Raw genomic sequence first — 19,336 nt, 5'->3', positions numbered from 1 at the left:
TTCCTAAAAGGGTATGGACATCAAGCATACCAAACTCAGGCTGGTTAAATGCCCTGGTTATTCTGCCGTGATCCATTTTTTCCCCAGCAACTTTTTATAATATTGGCTCTTCTCCCAAAGATGACAAAGCATCATGTGAGTCTGCACAGAGGACGTTCACTCGGCAAATATTCCAGGGAAGGCTTGTCTCCTAGAAAGGCAGGTTGAAAAATTCAGTCAATTTATTTTGGCTGCCTATTTTATAGAACAGGATGAAGTAGTCTTACCTCAAAAAGATAGGAGGTCGCCTTGGACTGTCATAAAAATCATTAACAGTGCAGACCTTTGTCAGTTTACAAACCACGTTTTTTTTTATGTTTATTTATTTGAGAGAGAGAGAGAGAGAGAGAGTGAGAGAGAGAGACAAAGCATGAGCAGGGGAGACGCAGAGAGGGAGAGAGACACAGAATCTGAAGCAGGCTCCAGGCTCCAGGCTGTCAGCACAGAGCCCAATGCGGGGCTCGAACCCACAAACCACCAGATTATGACCTGAGCCGAAGTCAGACACTTAAGCGACTGAGTCACCCAGGCACCCCTACCAACGAGTTTTAAAGTAATGTTTAAAAGATTTACCTCCCCTTCTACCCCCAGAATAGACCCATGGACAACAAGGTTTAAATTTATAAAAGGAAAATGTTTAAGATGTCTGCTTATCAGCAACCACTGAAAGTGATTACATTAGTTATAACTTCCAAAGACAAGTATTTTGTTTTGTTTTATTTTCAAATAAAACCAAGTACGGCGGACAGACTCTAAAGATGGCCCCACGATTCTTAGTTCTATATTCCTGGGGTGCCGACCCTGTGTAAACTCTTCCTCTTGTGCATGGGTACGACCTAGAATTTACTGCTAACCCAACAAAATATAGCAAAAGTGATAGGTTATCACATCAATGATTGTGTTGTATTATGGAAGACTGCCTTGCTGGCAGATCGGTCCACATGGCAAGGGGCTAAGAGTGGCCTCTAGGGTAGCTTCCAGCTGACAGGTGCCAACAAACCTTGAGGCCTCAGTCTTACGAATGCAAGGAAATTAATTCTCCCCAAAATATGAGTGAGATGAGAAACAGATTCTTGCTCAGTTAAGCCTCCAAATGAGAACCCAGTCCAGCAGACCCCCTGAGGACAGCCTTCTGAGACCCTGAGCAGGGCACCCTGCTAAGTTATGCCCAGACTCCTGACTCATAGAACCTGTGAGGGAATAAATGCGTTTCATTTCAAGCTGCTAAAGTGGTAGTAATTTGTTGTAAAGCAATAGATAACTAATTCACCAAGGGTCTTTCATAACTGTTCCTGCTACTTTGAGGTTTCATATTGACGCAGTGAAACACAAAGCCGAGCTCTGTAGTCAACTGATGTTATAAACGGCTCAAGTAGCCACAACTTCACCACTGCCAACTTACCACCAGAGTAACAGGAGATAAACGTTTTGCCAGGGATATGCCTTTTCCCACCTTTTGGCACAGTTAGAGAAAACCCATAGTGGGGCTTCTGGTGGCTCCTGGTCGGTTAAGCCTCTGACTCTTGATTTCCACTCAGGTCACGATCTCATGGTTCTTAAGCTTGAGTCCCGCCTCAGGCTCTGAGCTGACAGCACGGAGCCTGCTTGGGATTCTTTCCCTCTCCCTCTTTCTCAAAAATAAATAAATAAACTTAAAAGAAAAAAGAAAGAAAGAACCTATAGTGAATGATAATGTGTTCCTCAGGCCTTTGAACACTGTGTGGAGACATGCTTTGTTTGAATAAAGAAAACCCAGTACACTGATGCTTTCCCTACCCTAGAGGTCACTAGCAGAATTTCCTTAAGGCCTTCCATCCACATACATGAAATAATTACAACAGCCCACACATATGTCATTTGCATCCTCATATGACTGCGAATTGTAGTTTTCAAAAATCTTATTACGCCCACCAAGAAAGATACCGATACAATCTGAGAAGACTCATTTATGAGTTTATATATGCGATATGATAATTCTAGGTCTCTCACTAGAATAGGATTGCCACACAAGAAATGCTCAATACTTACTGAATGCCCAAAGTACAATTATTCTAGAAGACTGCCAATACCGGATTTGTTTTTCTTCTTTGTTCCTTGCATACTCTCTCATAGGTTTGAAACCCCATAGTAGTTTTGTCACTAAGTCAGCCAGCATTTTTCATACACCTGCACACATAGCACTATGCAAGGTATCTTCAGGGAAACAGAAGTTGGAGAAGATACAGCTTTGCCCTTAAGGACTATACAAATTAACTGGGTGGGAAGATGTGGCACACAAAAGTTGATCAAAATCTAACTATAAGGCATCCTCCACACCAATATCTGGGCCAAACTGAATACAGAATTTCTTAGGGAGTGCTCAGGGGAGTGATCAGAAAACTTGGGAACGTGCACGGGTTCTTCAAACGGGCACGTCTATGGGAGAGAAGGCTGGGCATTCGAAACAAGGTGGAGAGACTGAGGGGAAGAAATTGAACTCCCAGAGTTTATGCATCCATTTCCCAGAGGAAAATATGTCTCCAACCCAGAGCTTGCCTGAGCTTTGGAATCACTTTTTTAAAAAACCAAACGCTGGCCTGTACCTAACTGAAGATACCAGTACTGGACCCAAATCCAAAGAAATCAGACTGTCTGGGGGCTGGGTTTGGGATTAGCATTTTTCAAAAGGTCCCCGTGAGTCAATATGCAACCAGGGTTGAGAGCCCCCACTAGCCTGAAATGCCATTACTGGGTTTGATTCATGAGAAATGTTCCAGGACCACAAGGGAGGCAGCAACATGTAGCCGTTAAGATTCAAAAGTAGAATAGCCTAGGCTCAAGTCAAGGCCCTGCAACTTATGCGCTGGGTGATCATGGGCAAGTGGCTTCACCTCTCTGAGCCTTGTCTACACATCTGCAGGCTGGGAATAAGAATTGTAGTTACCTCCCAAGCATGTTGGAGAACTAAATGAGATAAGGCTTAAAGCATCTGATCCAATGCATGGTGCATAATCAGAAAACAAACTTCTTCATTATCACTATTATCTACGCCCAAGATTCTCATTTTTTCATAAAGGTACCCGAAGTCTAATGTCCATTTCTGAAGTCTTCGCTTCCATCAGGCTTAACAAAATTATCTTAACTCTGACCACAGCCTGAACCTGGCACATTGACAAATTCAAGCACATTGAAGCAGGACCACAAAGAAATAAGATAGAGTGGAGATAAGTCAAGCTGAAGCAAATGAGCATCTTAATGTCAAGTGAAATGATGACTGACAGAGCCCACAGCTCCTCTGATGAGGAGACCAGGAGTTACCAACATTGGAACAGCTCTTTCCGTAAAAAAGTCACAGGGCATTTAAGCGAAACATGGTAAAGATTTTCCACATTACGTGGGCTAACAGCGCGCCGTCCTTCCCCTCATTAGTGTGGACACAGCCTTAGCATCCACATCGTTCTGCGTGAATCACTCCCCTCCAACTCACCCCGGTTCCCAACACTTTACTCCAAAGTTTCCTAACACGTGGCCTGCTTAATATTTTTCAGACAAGTCATTTGAATGTTTCCTCAACTTCTCAAAACCAGCAATGTGCCAAGAATGAAACCATTCAGATCATTTGTACTTCTCAGGGAGGAAGTCAATTCCTTCAAGTGTACAGGATTCACGGCTTAACTCCATTTTCACATTTCCGTATTATGTTGAAGACACATGTCTCGTGATGACATAGAACACAAATCTGGAAATCTTGGGCATAGAGACCTCAAGTCCTGTAACGGAAAGCTTCGGGAGCAGTGATTTCTAGAGACTGAGCAGGATAAGGGCTGCAGGAGGGGGAAACTGACAAAAAACAGGAAGAGCTCAAAGAGACATTTGGTCAACAATTTCAAATGCTCTGAAAAGTCAAGTAAAATAGAAATACAGAGGTGTCATTTCAGCAAAGCCACACTGCGTCTTTGGTAATTGTAACTTCAGTTATTGTAGTTTCAAGTTCTAAAATATACATTTGGGTTTTCTTTTACAGTTTATAAAACGGGTTTCTTGTATATTGCTAAATGCTTAGAAAAGGAAGGCTGGAAGAGCACCCCGTGATCCTTTGATGGTGGTCAATGCTAAAGCAACATTAAGGGTGACTTTAAGTCTCTTTATTAGTCTCTTTAGTGGCCTGTGAAATTTGTGTAATGAGCATTTGTTATTTTTGTACTATGGAGAGAGAATTTCTAGATGAAATAAAATGTGTGTTTTACAAAAAGACTCTGGTCCTTTTGGACAGAAGAAGTGGGTTTAGAAAAATACCAAAAATCTTCTGCTTAATCAAGAAAGGGCTGTCACTGAGTATGAATTTTAAATGCTCAGTGGGCTGGGAGAAGCCTTCTGCCCTGGAAAGAGAAGACGAAAAAGACTACTGGACAGAAAAGCACAGCCTTTCTGGCTCCCCCGGGTGGCTGTGAGCGACTCCGCTCGCCTTCCAAAGCCTCACTGCAGCGGGGACAGCAGACGCCCCACTGCATGTGTTAGTGCTGGGCAAACCTCAGAGGCCAGCCGAGAAGCGTTCTCCTCGGCAAAGATTTAAGTCTCTGTTTCACAAATTCAATCAGGGCTTTTCATGATTCCAAAGGACTACCGTTCAACTTTTTTTTTTCCTCTTCCATCATTCAACTCGGAAACATTCCTTTCTGTGGATTTTCATGAACTCCTGCCCAACACCAGGTGCAAATTGAAAAACTCCCACTGGCCAATTTCAGCATAGGGAGGACTACTGTTCTTCCAACAGAGCCCTCTTTCAGGCCAGGGGTTCAGATCTTCGCCCCTGGGCACACAAGTCAGGGGTTTCACTTTGATCCACAACCATCACTCATGAAAAACTCCCTCTCTGTGGCGACTGCCTCTCCAGACCCCCGGCCTAGAGGCTCAGCTACTTCTGCCTGTGTGGACCTGGGCATTTGTCGGGGAGGAAAGCTAGAGAGATTCCTTGCTGATCTGAAACTTTAAACGTACAAGTGTCCTTGGATCAGACGTAATTTTCCACCGCTGTAATGTACGTGTAGTCGACATTATCATTTGGCAAATACTTTACAGTGAGTTACTCTCCTTAGCTTGCAATTCGGAGACTAATGGGTGGTCTTTCTCACTTGGGGCACTCCACAGATGGATCACAAGGTTAGCTGTGCCACCAACATCCCAGGAATAACACGCGTGCCTTCAGAAACTGGCTGGTTCCAGCGGGAATTCAATTCTGGTTTCAGGTCAGCCCCGCACATTACTTGTGGTGTCAGCAATTATCCTATTAAATTTTTTTTTACCAGACTTTATTGAGCATCTACTTTGTAATTTCAGTTGCTATAATTAATCCAAACACGTATTATTTACTTGAATTGCCACCTTCGTATCTTGTGAAGGGAGTGGAAGAAGAGCAAGATTAGTTCTTTATATTTGCCTCCAGCCACTATATAAATATTTTATCTTCTGCTAATTGAGAGTGGGGTACACATGGCTATTAACAAACGCTGCTATTGGAGTTTTCCTGATCTGAATTCATTAGATTTGTCATTAGGGCCTTGGTGAACAAACAAGACATCCGAATTCTTCATTTGAAGTACAGGAGTGGGGGGCTTGGAGTGCTGTTTTCTGGTATTGTTAGCAGGCTGTGTCTACCCGTCTTAGAGCTCAAAGAAGCAGTTCAGATCACATCTTGGAAGAAAGACACCAAAATATCAGATGATAAATGTTACATAAAGCTTCTGATATGCAAACTAGGTGTCTAGTCAGAGTCATGCAGGATACAGATGGCTCACTCATATTGGTAATTCATGAAATGAATGAGACTGTTCACAAAGGCATAGGCAGGGTTGCAGGGAACAAAACAGGCAGGGCAGTGCTTCGTGGCCAGGAGGAACAAAGAACTTCGGCTACCAGCGGAAGCCTGAACACACAAGAAAGAGGAGAGGATACCAGAAGCAGGAGAGGGCAGCTAGAGGGGCAGGGTTTCCTGAAAAAGATTGCAGCTTTTGGCAGAAAGACACCAACGATGGCAACCAGGCAGTCTGAAGTCGGGGGATTAAGACCTCAGCTCCCTCCCTCTCCCCCTACTTCCTGATCTCCTGCTCCTGTCTCCTATTAGCCAAGACCAACTGGGAGCTGAAGGATATGGGAGCGTGAGGTGCATATGGGTCAGCCTCCTGGGGCACAGAGAAGAATGGAGAAGGGTGGAGAGTGGGTGCGGTGAGGGGGGACAAACAAGAGTATTAAGAAAAACCGCATATTTTTAAGTGTGATGAGTATACAATGAAGAGCACAATAAATGCATTCTTTCCTGGAAGCTCAAAGCTAATAACGTGTAATTGGGCAGTTGATGCCTGAGCTGGTTCTAGTACAGGTAGAAGCCAATCTAGGCCCAAGGGAAGGCACTGTAGGCTGAGAAGGGCTGGGGGCAAAGGAGTTCCAGAAAACAGCCGCGTGGCCAGAGCCCAGGGTGTAAACAACTGGGGCAAGATGGGACGCCGGAGAGATGAGGGGCCAGGCTATGGAATGCTAGGTTGGATGGAAGGAGTGGGAGATTTTTTTTTATGGACTTTCAGCAGCCGAGTGTTATCATCGGACCTATAGTTTAGAAAGGCTGTCAGCTATACAGAAATGGGATTAACGACACTGTTGAGCTACAAACCCTTTTCTGGAAGCAAGTGGAACAAAGAGACTAGATAATCAAAATAAATGAAAGAATTTCTTCTGACCACGACAGCCCCAGAGAACTTGGTTCAAGTGACAGCTGAGAAGGAATCAGTACAATCATCTCCCTTTATAACCCAAATGATCATTATGCTTAATTGTCTTTCCAAAAGATAACCTTCCTCTAAGATCAAAGTATTCTTTTATACAATCTATGAGCATTCTGTTTCGAAAACAACCCTGGATATATTGCACAGAGGGTCCTTTTGTGTCATAGGAAGCTTGTGAAGAAACTTCCTTGGCACCAGAATCCCCCTCTGGCTGACTTTTTTGCTGCATTCCTACACCACTGTAAATGGCTGCCACATTACCTCCTGTTGAGATATGTATACATCATAATCTTGTGATTTAGTTGTTAATTTTGATTAAGTAGATCGCACCCCTCTTGAATGCACCGTGCCAAATCCTGCTGTGTATTCCTCACTGCCACCCCCAGTGCTAGATACGCTCTGAACATAAGCAGGTGTTTATTTGCTTTTCTTAAGAGCATACCATCATTCTCCATGCAGGAAACAATTCATGCTTTGAAAGCAGGGGTTCCTTACAACTCACTGGAGTGTCTCTCCTAAAATAGTCTACGCCTTTAAACATCCGTATTTCGAGCTCAAGACAAATCATTTATTTAATTACAAAAACTATTTTGAACATCTGTAATACACTAGCCCAATAGTCCATGAAATACAATAATTTTGAACATAAAAATAAGGAAATTTGTGGGATGCCTGGGTGGCTCAGTACTTTAAGCCTCCGAGTCTTGGTTTCAGCTCAGGTCATGATCTCATGGTTTCCGAGTTCGAGCCGTGCATCGGGCTCTGCAATGAATGTGTGGAGCCTGTTTGGGATTCTCTCTCCCCCATTCTGTCTCTGCCCCTACCCCACTCTCGTGCTCTTCCTCTTTCAAAATAAATAAATTAACTTTTAAAAAAAGGAAATTTGTGTTAATATGTGAGTGACTAAAAAGTCATCTACTGTGTCATCTTTCCCAAATAATATTTAAAACTTTTCAGACCTTCAAAGCCTATTCAAAGATTAAATATCGTAGAAGTTTTTTTTAATGTGTATTTATTTTGAGAGAGAGAGAGAGAGAACATATGTAAGCGTGAGCAGCGGAAGGGGCAGAGAGAAAGGAAGAACGAGAACCCCAAGCAGGCCCCACACTGTCAGTACAGAGCAGGACATGGGGCTTGATCTTATGCAGGGCTTGATCTCACAGAACCGTGAGATCATGACTTAAGCTGAGATCAAGAGTCGGACGCTTAACCGACTGAGCCACCCAGGCACACTGAATATTGTAGAAATTTTGATCACTGTAGTAGGGCTAGCGAGGAAGGTGTTTTTGGTTAGGGAAGCATCTTAGCATGCGTCATGTGATACCTCTCACAACATGTCGGACTGCCAGAACTCTGCATTTAGAAGCACAAACTCCCACTCTCTTAAAGCCTTGCTGAACTGTCACCTTTTCAGTGGAGGCAATTCAGATGACGCCCCGCACAGTCCCTGGGAATCACTCCAAAATCCATATTTCTGCAGGTAGTACAGCTTAAAATGGGGTTCTCAGTCATGTTCTTCAGGATAACCTGTGCGGTCTCATTTAGGCTCCATGCCATCAGTATCATCACTGGCCCAAATCGTGATGATTCACGTACATCTATCATTACCATTAGACTGTGAACTTCTTACAAACGGGAACCATATATGAATAGCCATGTCCCACAGACCTGGCACAGCTCCCGGAAAATACTAGATTCTTCTTAAATGTGATCCTTTTCTCACAATTGTAAGAGACCCCTGTGTGTCACCAAATTCAGATGTTTTATCGTAAACCCAAGCAACATAGTCCAGAAACCAATTGCCACAAAGGGCCACATAGGTGTCACCTCCCAAGAATTCTATTGGTCAAGCAGTCCCAGAATCTTGTCCAGATTCAAGGTGAAGAGACAGAGCTTCACTTTGTCATTGAAGGAATGTTGGAGAATTTGTAGCCATCTTTAATCTACTGCAAGAGCACTTGCCAGGCCTGTTAAAAGAAGACTGGCTATAATTCTTTAATCATGTTCTCTGGCTTGGGAAATAGAGTTCAAAAAATATGGGCAAATGGGTAAAACAAAACAGAGAAATTCAAATCTTCTAGCATCTATGGCCCTCTATAGCTTACTGCCCAAACACCTTGGTCACAGGGCATCTGAACTACATTTCAATCCCACTGGGGTCTCTAAGAGTTGCTTTCGCAGAGGGAAACTGGACATTTCAACAGTAGTGAACGGAATAATTGGTACTTTTTATCAGGCATACTGCAGCACGAGAGATTCTGATGCTGAATCATCAAAGTGATAGAAAGTCCTGCGGATGGGCCTAGGGTACTGAGCCCAGAAATCCTCCTCCAGGGATTCCATTAGTTTGCCTCATGAGGGTTGAGAACTTTGAATGACTCTGGACTGGAAAATTCTCCTGTCTTTATTCTGCCCATTGGCAGCCCTAATCCATCTACGTGCCTAAATCAGACATCTCGTGATCCATTTCCCACAACTGAGAAATCACTCCCCTTGTTCTATGCCTGGGCAAAGTGCATGACCTGGCAAACAGACACGGGCTCAACCAAGTTGGTGGGCTATTAGGTAGTCAAAGCGAAGAACTTTACTTGGTCAACACAGAAACGAAAATAACTCGTCCTTGTGAAGCTTGGTTAAACCGGCATTTGAGCTAAAAGCCCTTTTGTTGAGCTTGAAAATTCTTGACCAAGGGGTGGGAGTCATAAAGTGCTTTATGAGTCACGAGAAGGTCAAAGGTCACCTTTCAACTTTTAAAACAAGCCCTGGCTACTTACCGTCCCTTGCTTGCCTTCCCTCCTGCCCCCTCCTCTTCACCAGCTTCATCATCTATGTCCGCTTCACAGTCTATCTGTAATGAATTTGGATCCAGTTCAAGGAATACACAGGAGGACTTCAGCTCCCAGAGCAGGCTGCTCTGTAGGAGGGAGAGAGAAAAGAAAACACCCTGGGGCGGCTCTGTATTTCCAAAAGATTAAAAATAATTAAACAATAAGATATTCAACTTGGATTATTTTGGGACAGTGATTAATGGCTCTTCTCTTTCTAATGATACCCTCCTCTAAGCTAATCCTTCCCAACCTCATTTCAAAGAAAATGTTGGTTAACACTTGATTTGTTTCATTCCACGTACCCTTAAGTAAATCAGGGTTTATTATGGCCCTGACATTCATACCAATCAGCTGCCTCCCTCTCTCCTCTCTTGTAATAATTCAGGGGGAAAGAAAGGAGACATTTTCAAAGGCAGCAGTGCTTCACTGAGTAATTACCTAACTACCCAAGTCAATAAATCGTGGGTCAACCAGTACGCTGGGGCTGCAGGGAGAGGTCAGAACCCAGGTGTCTCTTAGCCACTGTGCCCAGCACTATGCCCACCGCGAAAGAGCCTCTCGGTAAATGTTGGTTACATGAATACATTGTAGAAACAAGTATTTTCCTTTTGTGAAGTGGGAGAGTGAATCCTTTTCACGGGAACCCAGACTGAGGTAAAGCCGAGGTGAGGTGATGCAGCGGCTCACATTGAATTTCTCAGGTTTCATAATGGGCTCGTGCATCCATTCAACAAACATTTACTGAGCACCCACTATGTATTGTAATGTATTAAAATAGGGTTTGCTCTAGCAGAAGTGGCAACAAATTGTAAATAATTGCCCCACCAGACAGGAGGTAGCAGTTCTGTCGCACTTAGTGCACGGAACATGGAGACATTGAGGAAGTATTAGTTGAGTAGATAATAATATAGAAAAACAATAGCCCCAGATTATTTTAAGCATGACATCTCCAAAGCTCATGTCCTTGAATCTTAATGCAGTGATCTCTTGGCAGCCCAGCGTATTTTGAAGCAATGGTGGATATTCTTAGGTCATTTAATTTAAACTGTAACAATAGAACAGAAACATAGATTTTAGCCCTTGTGTCTCTCCTTACCTTCATGTGGTCAGGCAGAGAGCCTTTTGCACTGGGAAAGTTGGAAGGTTCGTTTGCAAGATGATAATTTAACAAAACCATAGAGGGATTGTGGAGATCATTTAGAAATGCAGCAAGGCCATTTCGATAAGTTCATGATAAATGTAATTGGGAATAAAACCTTGACCTTTGACTTAATGATGAGATTAACATTAAACTTAGCAACTTTTACTGCATATTTTCAACAGCTTCCCCAAAAGACTTTGTCAGCTTCCAGTTTGGACTTCCTAACCTAAGGAAACTGTTTTTATTCTATAGCTCCAATAGGTAACCTGCAAAAATAAGGGTTCATTCTTAATCAACTCCATGGCATCGTATCTTCCTCCATTCACCCAAGCCAGAAGTTTTCCATCTGGACAACAGTGACTCCCCTTTCTAACATGACGGAATGGAGAAAGCTCCGACAGTGATGGGTTTAAGGAGACTGAATGGTCACACTGTATGTAAGTTGAAAAAAAAAAAAAAATCTTCTATCCTGCTCCACTGCTATCCAGACGACAGCAACTAAAAAGCAGCCTCTATGTAAATTGGACCTCAGCCCCTGAGCATCCTGTCCTGAAATGTAATTCCCCTATCTGACTGAAGTCCCTGTCCCTGCATAAGTACAGAGCCGACCCTACCACCCAGGGAATTGCTCTGAGGAGCCACAGAAAAATTTACTCCATCAGCTATGGCAAAGACTCCCATGGTACTGTCCTCTTAACAACCACAGAAGCACTGGGCTGAGTGCCTTTTGAGAATATTATCAATACTTTCTTTCATTAACACCACCAACCTGATTTCTTAAAGGATGAAACGTCCATGAAAAACAATCTTGGTATGTATACCCAAATGCCTACTTTATTGGCTGCCATCATGCTCACCTAATTTTCAGAATTCAGTAGGTGGATCAGTAAGGAAAAGCCGGAAGCTCCTGTAACAAACCACCTTAAATTGCAGTAGTTCAGCACAATAACCATTTATTTCCCGCTCATGTCCCAGTGCGTGAGGGTTGGATGGTTCTCCTAGATAGCTCACCTCCATGGAATGTGTGAAAGATCTAGTCTCCTCATAGCTTGTGCCACCGTCATCCACAGGATATGGACTCCTTATACACAAGGAAGGAGAAGAAAGAGCATAGAAAACTGTCTAGAGAAGTTTATGCCCAGGCTTGGAAGGAGCATATATCACCTTTTGCCCCATTCCATTGGCCAAAATACAGCACTGTCTCCAACTTAACTTCAAGAGAGAGCAGGGAATTTAGACTTCCAGTGTGTCTAGCAAGAGGAACGGGATTAGTAAGCACCAACCTCATGTGTGCGATGAAGTTTGTTTTATGACACTAACATGTAGAATGGGAAGAATAGAATCGTCCTAATGGTTTCAAGTGCTCAAGAAAAGATCATTCTACGTAATTCTCCTGCTGTTGTACCAGCAGAAAGGGAGGAGCTTAGTGTTGGGAGCATGTGCTCAGGAGTCACACTGCTTCTGTTCACATCATGGCTCTATCACTTATTGGATACGTAATGGCAGGTAAATTGCTCAATTTCTTTGTGCGTCAGATCTGTCTGCAAAATGGAGTTGACAGTATTTACCTCAAAAGGTTACTGTAAGGATTAAATGAGATGAAATATCTGAAGGGCTTGTCCACTTTGGAGGCTGAACGAAAGGGTAGTGACAGAGCTTTGGAAGAACCCAAGTGTGAGATGGCATGAGACGAGAGGGGCTAGTGGACGCACATGGCAGGAGAAAGGGACAATTAGGAAAGTGTCCTCACCTTGGACCAGGAAGTCGTTGCATTTCCACTGATGCAAGCCAGCCAGATGTCAGATCAGCTAGTCACGTTGTTAAAGATGAAGCTGTTTTCTGCAGGAGGAAGTAGAAGTGTACCCTTAAATGGATACAAAAATGTCTCATGGAGAACAAGACAAGAAGAAAAGTGAATCTGAAGACTCTTAAAAACAAAGACAAGAGCCAGCGAGGGAACCAGAGTCCTTTTTCACCTTCTCTTATCTTTGCGGCTCTCCTCACATTTGCTTCATTCTTTTCCCACCCAGCCACTGACTTTCTTGGCTTTGTCATGGTAGAAAATAGCCACTACCAATGTTTACATCTCTTCTACTAAGGGGGATAACCAAACTAAACTGGAATCATATGCAAAATTCCAAATTCCTAGAAAAGGAACTCATTGGTCCAGCCTAGTCAGGTGCCACCCTTGGTTCATTCAACTCTGGGTTGAATGGCAGGTGGGTTCACGCTATGGGAACATGGCTTCTATAGTAATCCTGTGTATTAGGATGAGGAAGTGATGGCTCCTAAAAGAAAGTAAAGCTCTAGGTGGACTCCTTTCTTCAAGTTTCTGATCACATACTGCCTTTTGACATTTGTGTGTGTGTGTGTGTGTGTGTGTGTGTGTGTGTGTGTGTGTTGTCATTTTCATTGTTGATCACCTTAGTTTTTCATGGGCTTATATCCTTTCTCCCCAATTAGGTTGGTTATACTATGGTATTATACATGCCCCCCAAATTCAGATGTTGAAACCTAACTGCCAAGGTATTAGGAGGTAGGGTCTTTGGAAGGTGGTAAGAACAAGGCCAAAGTTCTTACCAATGCAACTAGTGCCCTTACAGAGCTATCTCTAGGGTACTCCCTGGCCCCTTTGGCCATGTGAGGACACAATGACAAGTCGGCAATCTGAAACCCAGAAGAGGATCCTTACCTGACCCTGCTGGCACCCTAATCCAAGACTTCCAGCCTCCAGAACTGTGAGACCTAAATTTCTATTGTTTCTAAGCCACTCAGTCTATGGTATTTTTGTTATAGCAGCCTGAACAGACTAAGACATGTAATAAGTAACCAAAGTAAGGACTGTGAGTACAATCTTTTTTTCTATTCCACAGGGCTAATGCAGTGATCTATAATAGGCATTTAAAAAATATATAATGAATTAAAGAATAAGTGATTAGTCTTGGAGGGGGATGGAGGGACAAGTATTGCCAATTTAGTGGCTTTAAAAGGTCAGTGTCACACCCTTGGAAGACTGACTTACTTGAAGAAAGCAGTTGAGTCATAAAGAGATGGTGCACAAGACAGACTGATGCTTCCTAGATCTTTTTTTTTTTTAAACTCTCCTTGCAAATGACTGATGAGAGTCTTTAAAAATTAGCCTGCCACTGACTACTAATTACTTTTGTGTCAGTCCTTGGATGCTGCAGCTTTACTGATGTTTGATTCTTACCTTTTCTTGCCATCACTCATTCCTAAAACTGTATCTTCATGTAGACGTGCAAAGTATTTTTCACCCTAACGTCACTATTATGGATCCACAAGGTAATTACCCTTAATGTTTATTTAGTGCATTTGTTACAGAGCACTCAACTCTTAACTCTTTAATTCTCTTTGTTGCCCATTCATTCATTTGCTATCCATAGAGTGTCTCCAATGCACAAAGTCCTGGGTACATAACAGTGAGTAAGAACCAGTGCCTCCCTCAAGGAGCTACGATGAGGGAGAGAAGCCATCAGCAGGCAGTTACTGAGGAAACTACGAGTTAGTCCACCTTTTTCAAATGTGTGGTTCTGCAGACAGCAGTCGCGAATAAAGAAACTTAAAAAAGTCTTCAGTTCCATAGCATCTAAGTAAAAAGAATCACTTGAAAGGCTACAAGTAGGTCGTGGTAAAAATGTGTACCTAACTTAATGGACAGCGTTTTATGCATTCTTTATTTATAGTAACCACACTCTGTATTTCATTCCATCTGTTTTCAGGTGGAAGTCTGACCACTGTTAAAGTGACGACCCACTTGTTTTTCTTTCCTTCCTTCTTTCCTTCCTTCTTGTCTTTTCTTCCATTAATTCTCATTGGCCTGGAGCTCAATTTCCAACAGGCTTAGTAGTGAGAGGGCTCCCTGTGGGCCTGGGGAGTATGGCAATGAGAGGTCATTGTAGTCTCGAGAGGTCAGCAAAAAAGGGATATGCATTTACTTTCACTTCCCTCCCTCATTACAGCAAACCATATGAACCCCTTCGGTGGTCACTAGATGAGAAATGTGAGAGACCTCCTTGAGGAGGAGAGTAGTTGGCCCTTTGCTTTGGCTGTTTAGCATGCATTCCCATAGCAACATCCAGTGAGAAGGAACAGTCGATTGCTTATTCCCTCCATCCTCTAAATAATTGACAAGCCATCTCTTTGGAAACTTAATGGTACAGCTAGATTCATGTGAAAGAGGCCATTGTCAACCTTTTTCCAAATCTGTCCAAATATTCCATTCCTCCATCACTACCTCCAAATGTAACTGTGGAAGACACCACCAACCAACCAACCAACTGACCAGCCAACCAACAACAGAACATTCTAAACGCAAATGGAACAAAGATTCCTGACATTCGCTAGCCAGAGAGAGACGCAAGCTCCTTGTTAGAGTTCCAGACCCCCTTGCACACGTAAGTACAAGGTTTGGTTTTGTGGTAACTTCTGGATCTCAGGAGGCTGCAGAATTAGCACTCCTTGCGTGAGAATGTGGTTCCATTATTTATTCGAATAAATAGCCACATGAAAGCCCACAGGAGCCGTCAAAGTCAGCGTGCAACCGGGCCTGCGGGCAGAACTGTTCTTTCTTATGTCTTCTTCAGGGGCCCTTTCTAAAGAAAACATCACCACATTTTTAAAACATGATGGGCTTGGTCTGACTTCATTTTGGGTGGTGCAAAACTTTGTTTTTTTCCAACTTGGGAAAACAAGTTACTGGCATTGTGGTTAACCTTGGGAGACTCACTACCTACTCTCCTCCCACATTTATCGATTGTTCCATTCTTACTTAGTTTCCTCTTCCAAAGAAACGTGGATTCATTGTTCCACCATACTCTATTCAGCTTCTGCCAGTTAAGTGGTAACAAATTTCAACTCTTTCAGAGATGGCTTTTCTCTTCCTAATTTCTAGGGCCATATATCACAGTACTGAGATTGGCCATTATCAAATTACAGCTGGGACTTGTCTGACCTAGACTTAGGTGCCAAGTACATGGAGAACAGAGTCTGACAGTAGCCAAGGGCCTTCGTGATATCTTCGTGCACTTTTAAACCTTAGTAATTTAAGTTGTAGGCCTATTAGAAATAATGCACAAGTGGCTTTTAGAAAGCCATCTGTTAAGTTTAAAACGGCTACATTAGATAAGCATACATGATGCACTTTTTTTCTGCCAGAATCCATGACAAATAAAAAGCCTTCTATAGATGATAAGGGGAATGGTATCCTGTGGTTCCAGGGGAGAAGTCCTTATCGGTTGGGAGAAAAGAATTCAATTTGTGTTTAAATGCCATTTATAACTTGTTTCTTTCACAATTGCAGCCTGTTGTTAAATGTTTAAAAGCTGCTTCAGGATTTTATGATGTCTGAATTCTTAAAGCCAAAACATGTTCACCTTTTTCAGAATTATGTTTAAATAATCACTTAAAAAAAAAAAAAGTAAGTGCAAAAAATGACGTACAAAGTATTTACTATAACCCCGGTAAGGAAGGGTCAAGGTCATTCAATAGCTGGGGCCACTGAGCCAGAGGTGCTGGAGAATTCTCTCTCTTCTCTGAGATTCTATTCCTGGCCCTGTGTGCCCCTAGAACCATTCTATATTCCACCTGGATCAGAATGGGGACTGAGTTTTGCCTTCTCTGTTTCAAGCCAAAGTCCTACAGGGGCCTCCTCTGGCACAGAATAAAGATTTCCTTACAGGAATGATGTGCCCCGACTCCGGGAAGCATTTGCTGCCCGCACCGCCCGCATCTCTGCCTGGCTGATAGATGGGGATACGACCACATCCTAGCTCACGGTGTAAGCCCCCGAGCTCCCTCTGCATCAGGTCCTCACACACTCAGAATTACTCCAACGTGAAACAGGCCTGAGTTCCCATTCCAACTTCACCACTTCAACCAGCTGTATGAAATTTGTGAGGCCCCATTTCCTTCTCTATAACATGAGGCTAATAATAACTAATCCACAGCATTACTGTGAGATTTGATGAGATGATACATGCAACAGTGCCTGCAACAATCAACTGAAGTTACTATAAGTGATATGCATGAGGCAAAGTATCCAGTTGCTTTGAGGGATAAATAATTAAAGCCATAGATTCTTTCATTTTGACACAAAACACCCATTTATATTGATGTTGTGAAGAGCAGAGTATCTACCAGGCCTAAAATTCACTTCTTGTAGTCATTCTTGAACTTGAAATCAAATTCCAATGTCTACGCAGAGTTGGAATATGGCAGCTTCCTGGTTCAAAACAAAAGTCCTCAATACTTAAGGCAGGTTAAAAATTCAGTAGTTCTCTCTTATGAGAGCTTGTCTCAATTCTTTTTCTGAAATGGTTCTTGATTCTGTTCTTTCTCCTTTTGTTCTGTTCTCTCCTTTCTCCTGCTTTTATAAAGTATAACAGCCTCAGCCTGATCTCCATGACTCTCAATTCTACCTACCTTCAGGCAATGGAGATAGAACATACCAAATGAACTCAACAACATAGTCATTTTAAAAATTCACATTCTAAAAATTGCCACTACTGTGATGTTTTTGGTCAACATATTTACTGTACTTGATATTTCAAGTAACCATAAAGGAGGAAATTTTTGTGCTTATCAAAAAGTGGGAGCATGAGTTAAGAGAGGTCTAGATGTTGTGACTTAGCAAGACACACAGAGCTCTGCACAACCTACCCCGCCATGTCTTTTCAGGATCACCACTTGTCACTTCCCTGTGAAGTCTATCATCAGTCTTGTTGAATTACAAATTACATGGCCTCGTCTCCAAAACACACTGCTCTTTCAACCTTTGGGTCTTTGCAAACTTGGCTGCGTCTGTCTCTGGAATGATCTAAATGCTCCCTTTCCACTTACAAAGCCTCTATTCAAAGGTCACCTCGCAAGAGGAATACATTCATAGTCCAAAGAATATGGGTTTGAATCCTGGCTCTGCTATGTCCTGGTTCCATGACCATGAGCAATGAATAACCTTCAGTTTTCTCATCTGTAGGCAACTCAAAGAGCTCCACTACGCTAGGGGTAAAAATCTAGGCACTTACACATCCCTGATTCTCACTGGCTTGACCACCCCGTTCCTCCCCCAGCCAATTGAAAGGCAATTCATTTCTGGTTTCTCTAAATCCAGACCAAGCTGATGCATGCAGTGTACTTGGCGGCTGGAATTTTGCCCTTTTTATTAATGTCACAGTCATCTCACTCACCTAAGGGTGAGTGATTTTCCTTGCCAGTTGGAGCAGACTCACTGCTGCTCAAGAGAAACATCTACCACCATCCCTGTCACCATCTTGATCCTCCTTGCTCAAGTCTGCGGGCAACACCACTACTGTTTCTTAACAGTTCTTTTTTGAACAAGAGAGAAAGTTCCTCTCTCACATGTTTTGGTCAGTCAAGGAGTTCCTAAGATGATGCAACAATACTAATTGGGTTTCAAAGTTTGATAGTTCTTCTTCCCCAGATAATTACAGATAGTAAATACAGGGCCTATCTCTATCCAGACATCGCCAAACCTTTAAGCCCTGAGCAAATCTTCAAGTGAGTCAACTCACAGGGCCACCTCCTCCCCATTTGGCCTTTCCTCCCAAAGGTTCTCCCACTGTTCCCCTCTAAGAGTTCAAGTCCTTCTTAAACCTCAGACCCCCTTATGCAAATCAGCACACTCAAATGAATACTGGGAGTGTTCCAGGAATGGTATTTTATCTCCTTTCAAAGAAGTTTCAGATACCATCCGGGGGAATCCATGGGATTGTAAAATTAGGGTAAGAATATCTACCTAAAACGATCCCAAAGAATGATAAATTAAATTATATTAAATGAGATATATTTCAAGCGCTTGGTGCAGTCCCAGGTACATAGTTCATTCTTAGGCAGATGTAAGCAACCAGTGCTCCAAATATCACAGTAAAAAAGCTGCTTCTCTGGACTCCCACAAAGATTAGCAAGATTTCTGTTTAGCTCTGACTATACCATGTGGGGGGTTGAACTCCTCCCTGTTACACTGGGACTATCTCTTCTCATCTCTGTATCCTTACCACTCTGCCCTACCCTTGGCTTAGCACAGCACCTGGTCTATCATAGCCCCTAGGAACCTTTGAGTGGATGAGTTAAGAGGAAAACAGACCTGAAACAAGCAGATTGCAATTTTCCTTGGAAAGTAAATTTCAGCACATCTTTTGAAGCCCGTGTGCTCTTTCCAAACTCTCAGTGAAGGTGTTTGTTTATTTTTTGAGTCTCTAGTACCAAGCCCCAGTGTCCTGTACATGGTTGACACTCAATGGACATTTGTTAATGATAATGATAATTGAGTTAATGTTATGTTAACTGTTCAACCCATGACAAAATCCTAGGCAGTATCATTAACCCAAATTCCTGAATAACTATCCCTCAAACAAACAAACAAACAAACAAAAAGTCTGCAGTACCTTATTGCTGACCCCTATGAGTGGCTGTTCAGAGTAACTGGACTCTGAAGCCTACCCCGCCCTGGACTTCCACCTATATGAAATAATACACTTCTTCATTGTTTACAGCCATTTGAGTGAAGGTTTCTTTACCTCATATCTGAAAGCATT

The 19,336-nt window shown here is 42.8% G+C and overlaps 1 long non-coding RNA gene across 1 annotated transcript in view; it reads right to left on the bottom strand.

Moving 5' to 3' along the window:
• Positions 1 to 19,336, bottom strand: part of LOC147584346 (uncharacterized) — a 448,130-nt gene that overhangs the window by 1,621 nt on the left and 427,173 nt on the right. Inside the window, exons 4-6 of the long non-coding RNA XR_015248619.1 lie at positions 12,514 to 12,602; positions 9,569 to 9,708; positions 31 to 190 (exon numbers count right to left, since the gene is read on the bottom strand). This is a non-coding gene — a long non-coding RNA (uncharacterized LOC147584346). The remainder of the gene's footprint in view (positions 1 to 30; positions 191 to 9,568; positions 9,709 to 12,513; positions 12,603 to 19,336) is intronic.

Source organism: Puma concolor, chromosome A1, assembly GCF_028749965.1.
Source record: "Puma concolor isolate L17-30 chromosome A1, mPumCon1.1.hap2, whole genome shotgun sequence".
NCBI lineage: Eukaryota > Metazoa > Chordata > Mammalia > Carnivora > Felidae > Puma > Puma concolor.
This window is presented reverse-complemented; position numbering and strand designations above follow the sequence as displayed.